This window comes from Mastomys coucha, unplaced genomic scaffold (assembly GCF_008632895.1).
Source record: "Mastomys coucha isolate ucsf_1 unplaced genomic scaffold, UCSF_Mcou_1 pScaffold16, whole genome shotgun sequence".
Lineage (NCBI taxonomy): Eukaryota > Metazoa > Chordata > Mammalia > Rodentia > Muridae > Mastomys > Mastomys coucha.
In genome coordinates this window covers 61,485,857-61,492,998 of record NW_022196898.1, presented here as the reverse complement: position 1 = coordinate 61,492,998, position 7,142 = coordinate 61,485,857, and the positions used below count along the sequence as shown (strand labels likewise).

Sequence of the window (7,142 nt, the reverse complement as noted above, 5' to 3'; positions counted from 1 at the left end):
CACTTTTTAAAAATCCAAATATTTACCATGAGACACAGGTGGTTGACAACTGCTAGGAGTCACTGTAAAGCAAATTTCTTTAAATAAAGGAATACTTAAAAGTTATTTTGAAACCTGTTTTGTGTGTTTAGCTCTTTTCTAAATAACAAGTCAAACAATTAGTCTTCTCTATTAGCTCTGCAGTGAGTCCTGAGGCTTGATCCCTCCCCCCAAACCCACCACCACCAACAGGGTTTCTCTGCAGTAGCTGTCCTGGAACTCACTCTGTAGACCAGGCTGGCCCTGAGTGTGGCCATCCCTAAAGCGAGCCGTGTAAAGCCAGTTGAGTACAGCCAGATGTACAGTTACAGCTACAATCAGTATTACCAGCAGTACCAGAACTACTATGCCCAGTGGGGCTATGACCAGAACACAGGCAGCTACAGCTACAGCTACCCCCAGTATGGCTACACCCAGAGCACCATGCAGACATATGAAGAGGTCGGGGATGATGCTCTGGAAGACCCAGCACCACAGCTGGATGTGACTGAGGCTAACAAGGAGTTCATGGAACAGAGCGAGGAACTGTATGATGCACTGATGGACTGTCACTGGCAGCCCCTGGACACCGTGTCCTCAGAGATCCCTGCCATGATGTAACCAGGACAAGAAGGCAGAGGCAATGATCCCATTTTTTTTATTGTGAAGCTTTTATGTTTTTGAAAGTGATTTATATCATTAATAAATTACTGCTTCCTGAAAAAAAAAAAAATCAGAAATCCACCTGCCTCTGCCTCCCAGTTGCTGGGATTAAAGGTGTGTGCCATCACTGCCCATTGAGACTTGATTTTTACATATGAAAAGAACTGAGCTGGCAGCTGAAGTCATGGTTGCTGCTGTTAAACTCGCAAATTAGCCTAGTCCTCAGCCACGTCAGAGATCTGACAAAAGAAAAAAATTCCCCAGAGTAAGATGGAGGTCCAGACCCAACAACTCCCAGATCTATTAACAATGACAGAGACTTAGCTACCTGGAGAGTCACCCTAGTTTCCTCTGTAGTCCTGAGAACTGGGGGTGGGGGACGGTGAGAGGGAGGAGTGTATTCAAGGCAATGTCCCTCTTCAACAGCCAGGCTGGAAGATCCAAATTTTCCTGTGGAGAAGGAATTGGGGGGACTGACACACCGTGTCTAGGGAAAGCAGGGCAATCAACTCCCCAGTGCACTGCTTCTCACAGCAGTTAAGGTGAGAGGCAGTCTTTCGTCCAGTGTCCACCTTTGCTACATTTAAAGCAAGCTCCAGGTGGAGTTCTCCTGTGCCCATCATCTTTGGAGGAGATTAGGGGTGCTGGCAGGAGCTGACACTTCTATCACAGGAATTAGTAGTAGTAGTAGTAGTAGTAGTAGTAGTAGTAGTAGTAGTAGTAGTAGTAGTAGTAGTAGTAGTATTTTATCATTAATTTTACATTTGAAGTGCCATATTCAGCACTCTGAAGAGTTTGAGGACCGTCTATACGTTAAGTATATCTAAACAAAGCAAACTTTGCTTGTTCTAGGAAAGTTCTAGTTACTTATTTTAGGCTTAACTTTGAAAACATGTATAGAAGAGTAAATAAAGCTTATTCCTGTAATCAGTTTCACTAGTACTTAACATGGCAATGAGGATAGTTCTATTGAAGAATGTGATCATGGGCGGTGGTGGCACACGCCTTTAATCTCAGCACTTGGGAGGCAGAAGCAGGAGGATTTCTGAGTTCAAGGCCAGCCTGGTCTACAGAGTGAGTTCCAGGACAGCCAAGGATACTCAGAGAAACCCTGTCTCGAAAAAACCAAAAAAAAGAATGTGATCATTTTAAGATAACTATTAATGTACATTTCTTAATCATCTTTAACAGTTTACAATAAGTTGGTAACTTTTATAAAATAAGAATTTAGCAGCTTTAAGTTTAGTCTTTAAAAAAATCATGCAATTCTTATTTATCAAATATACCTTATTTGGAAAGCATACATTGTTTCTAGAGGTTAGAGGCAAGGTCTGGTTTGATATGTTATATAAGTATCTCATCTGTTTGTCCTGGAAATGAAACTTAACAAGGGGTTGTACTGTCCATGGAAGGCTGTAATCTCTAATATTAATCATTAATCAAAAATGGCCTCCATTGACTTTCCCAATGACCAATCTGATAAAAGAAAATCCTTAATTGTTGTTGCCTCTTCCAAGATGTCTCTAACTTGTGTTAAGTTCACAAAAGCTAATTTTCACAGGACCAGCAAATCCTACTGTACCCTACCCTAATGGAGACTCATGAGACTTGTGTGAGCCACTAAGAGTATAACCAAACAATCAATAGTCTGGAAAAGAAAAAAAAAGGAAAAAAGAAAATGACAGATGTAAGACTGTTGGTGTCTAAGTTGGGATTTTACTAAAACCCCATGACCACAGCAAGTCTTATAAAGACAATATTTAATTGGGGCTGGTTTACAGGTTCAGAGGTTCAGTCCATTATCATCAAGTTGGGAGTGTGGGGAATGGCCAGGCAGGCATGGTACAGGAGGAGCTGAGAGTTCTACATCCTCATTTGAAGGCTGCTAGCAAAATACTGGCTTCTGGGCAGTTAGGATGAGGTGTCATCTCAAAGCTTCAGTGACACATGTACTCCAACAGGGTCACACCATTTAATAGTGCCACTCCCTGGGCTCATGTATACAAACCCTTACAGTTGCAGATTAGGGGTCTGACTGAAATAAAGAAATTAAACTTTTAAAGGTCTCCAAAAATGGATTATGGGAATTTCCAATGTCTTGAGATGAGAGAAAGCTTGCCACACTAAACAAAGAATAAGGTGGCAACCATGAGATCAATGAACTAGCAAGAAGGGTGACAGGTGCTTACACACATGAGTGAACAGGGTTCACAGATCTTTGAGAAATATTTATGTAAGGACTTGCAGTTTTCTGCTGTAACAATTGGAGAACCAATAGAGGATTTTCAGAAATTCAAAAGTCCATGCTACACTTAGTATCTTTTTCTGCCTTTTACTTATGGAATAAGATGTAAAGTTCTCAATTACTGCTCCAACACCATGCCCGATGGCTTCCCAACGTTATGATAATGGACTAACCCTAGAAAACTGTAAACAAGTTCCCAATTAAATATTTTCATTTATAAGAGTTACCTGGCTTCACAGCAGTAGAACAGTAGCTAAGATAGTTACTCCCACAAATACGTCACTCCTGCAGCAGCACATCATGTAGGCAACTCACCCTTGTAGACCAAAGGATTTACTTGTTTGCCTTTCTCCTCTGGTGGTTTGTAGAATACCTTCCCATATCATGAGCACAAGTGGGTAGTCGGTGCAGGCTCTTGGTAGGCACAAGCTCAACCTCTTCAGGTTCAATGATATATCTGTGTGTTACATCAGCCTCAGCAATAGGGCCTTGCTGTCATTTTGTGGAGAACAACCAATGACTTTGACAATAGACTGAGCTGTTTGGAGTTTTCCATTAGGTCTCTGTGGCCAACAGCTCAATTAGATATAGCTCCTTTCCAACACTGGAAATTTCATTTGTGATCAAAGATGTCTAGTAGGGGCCTTGTCTGTCCATTATTTGGTGATTCCATCTCAAGATGTTTCAGTTTAGGTTATTGTTTGTCCCCTCATATGCCCCTTAGTTTTAGCTGTACCTCTCAGTGTTCACTTACTCCCTTCATCTTTTCCCATCGCCATTTAATCCTCCCTTTCATCTAATCTATTTCTCCTTCCTAAGGAAAACATTTCTCCCTGTGCTCCATACTTAACCTCAGTTGTCATACAGATAGCAAGCAGCATATGGATAGAGGGCTTAAAAGGCAATTGACTTGAGGACGATGATATCTTACTTGCTGTTAGAATTACACCAGATTTTTTTAGGATATTCTGAGCAGTATTGTCTCACTGATTTCTTTCTCAGACCATTTATCATTTTTACCTAGGAAAGTTACTAATTTTTGTGTGTTTATTTTGTATCCTGTTACTTTGGTAATAGTGTTTTTCAGCTGTAGAAGTTACCTGGTGAAGTTTTTATAGTCTTTGATGTATAAAATCATATCTTCTACAAATAAAGATAATTTGAGTTCTTTTTTTCCAATTGGTATCATTTTGATCTCCTTAAGTTGTTATATTGATCTAGATAACATTTCAGCATCTATATTGAATAGAAATAGAGAGGGTGGACAACTTTATCTTGTTCCTAATTTTAGTGGAAATATTTTGGATTTCTCTCCACTCAGGTTGATATTAACTATATATATATATGTTTACTGTAAATCATCACCTTTATTATGTTGAGGTGTGTCCCTTGTATCTCCAGGGAATTTTATCATGAAGAAGTGTTGGGTTTCTCACAGGATCTTTCTGAAACTAATGAAATGATCATGTGCTTTTTATCTTTTATTCTGTTTGTATGGTGGATTACATTTATTAGTTTATGTATATTGAACTATCCCTGCTTCTCTGAGCTGAAGCCTATTTTATCATGGTGGATAATCTCTTTGATGTGTTCTTGGCTTCAGTTTACAAGTATTTTATTGATACTTTTTAAACCTATATTCATAAAGGAATTTAGTCTATAATCCTCCAAGATTGTTGGGTCTTTATATAGTTTGGGTATCCGAGTATTATGGCCTCATAAATAAATTGGGTAATGTTTCTTATGTTTCTACTTCGTGAAATAATTTAAAGAAGATCGGTGTTAACTCTTCTTTGAAAGATTGGTGGAATTTTGTGCTAAAGCCATATGGATAAGGGCTTTTATTCTTGTGAGAATCTGAATTCCTGCCTCTATCTCATTAGAGGTTATAGGTTTGTTTAAATTGCTTTACTGATCTTGATTTAATTTTAACTGTGTGTGTGTGTGAGAGGGGGGGGGGAATAGGGAAGTGGTTTCCCTACCATGAGACTCAGTAAAGCCATTATAGCCCCACACCAGTCCTAAGCACCTTGCTGAATCAACTTTCTTAACTTTAAGAAACTTAACTTTAAGAAATAAGTTCTTTCTTAACTCTCCTGTAAATATGATTCTACTGAGCCAGTGAACTCATATCAAAACCCTACCTCTCAGATGTGCAATTCTCTAAGTATCACCAAGACTTCCTTTGTTGTCTTCTTGGCTCTAACACCTGTGGGGTGTGTCAACTTATGATTACTAAATGTCACTCATGGCTCTCATATGTTCAACCGGGACTGATCTCCTCATGTCTTCTTAGATGATGGAGACTTCATTGCAAAGTTACATTTGCTTTGCTCCTTTACTGACAAGCAAATTGATCTCATCTGTCCCTTTGCCCAACAGCCCCATGAACCAGGCTTTGAGGGGTTCCTGTACTCTGTGTTTTGAAATCTCTAATTCAAGCAGTTTGAAAGACAATATTCCTTAATTATCATAGTTTTCCTTACTGAGCAGTGCTTAAGGCCTTATCTGTCTGCAATGCTGAGCCACAGGATTTTCCTTTCTCTGTATTAAAGGTCAGAACTAAGAAGTATGTTTTATCATTTCTACATTGTTTATGCCTTCCTCACTGTCTGATATTTCCCACTGGTTCCAAGCATTTGCTCTTTAGCACAAATCTGACTTGTACTGTCTCTTTCCTCTGTGTTGTTCCAACTGTAAGAAAAAAAAAAAACCCAACAACTCAGGCTCCTCTTCTTTTGTTCCGCCTTTCCTGTCTAGTCAGAGTCACATGCAGAAGACATTGTCTGCATGTCTTTTTCTCATTGCAATTTGTCCTTTCTATGAGGAGTTCTTTTTAGGCAAATAGCTGAGCTTCATCTCTCAGTCTCATTACCCATAGCAAGGACTATACAACTGCCATAACAGACTACTTACTACCCTATCTCATGCATGCTACTGTCAAATATTTAATGTATTTTCTATTCTACAGCTCTTGATTGGTTCCAATGTTCTGAATTAATCTGGCATCCAAAGTCAGGAATCTGTGTTTCCTTGTCCTCCATTGGGATTTGATAAATAATAAAAAGTCAATGGCCAATGGCTGGGTAGGTAGACTTAGGCGGGATCTTTAGATTTGCACAGGCTAGGTATTAGGAGAAAGGAAGATGGAGAATCACCATGACTAGAGGGAGAAGGACGAGACAGAAGAGCTGCAAGATAGAAAGCCAATAAGCTGTGTAAGAATTCGGGTAGGTAGTCACTGTCCACTTCCTTAACTGGGTAGGTAGTCACTGTCCACTTCCTTAACTGGGTAGGTAGTCACTGTCCACTTCCTTAACTGGGTAGGTAGTCACTGTCCACTTCCTTAATCGGGCCTTGGGTAACAGGGGAAGGTTTAGGAGTGCCCAGCCTTTGACCTAGTCACAGCATGTCAGAAATTAACTGGTGTGTGTGTGTGTGTGTGTGTGTGTTCCATTTGCGAATCCAGATTGCTCCTGAGTGGGTGCTTATGGGCAACCAGCTGGGAGCCAAAGTGGTGTTGCCAACTCCAATAAGGAGGAACTCTATACACACATAGTGGACCCCTCTCATCAAGGAAACGTGACACCATATACACATCAAGGAAAATATCAACCTGTGGTTTCCCATAAGAACACACTAGGCCTTTAAATACTCAGCCATGGTCACGTGTATAGCAAGGAAATTTAGCCGTCACTATAGTAATGAAGCACGACAACCAATATCACATGGCAGAAAGTAGTACCTTGTACTGTGTGGACCATGATCTATGATAAGTATGCTTTGGGTTTTTATTGCAGATCTGTATTAAGTATATGCTAAGAAAGAATAAATACGAGGTACTGATAGAGAGAAGCATCAGAAAGATGACAAAATATTAAATCTGATCCTCACAACAGATCCATTGGGCCCTAAAACTATAACTCCAAATAAACTATTCCTACCTTAATTTGCTTCTTGCCAGTTATTCATGCACAATACAAAAGTAACTAACGAAAGAAGACAGTGGAAAATTGTGGATTTAATGAGATTGTTGGTATATGTCTTTAATTCCAGCACTCATTGTAGAAAGAAGTGGACTGTGACTTCAAGCTTAGCTGGCACCTGGCATTGCGAGCTCCTAGCTCCAAAATAAGACTAAGGATAGCTCAGAAATACAATGCTTTCTTACCAAGCCAAAAAACACTCAACAACAACAAACAAACAAACAAACAAA

At 39.8% G+C, this 7,142-nt stretch overlaps 1 pseudogene; it reads left to right on the top strand.

The window, feature by feature from the left end:
• Window positions 1-288: 288 nt before the first annotated feature.
• Window positions 289-745, top strand: LOC116094273 (annotated as a pseudogene).
• Window positions 746-7,142: the final 6,397 nt, after the last annotated feature.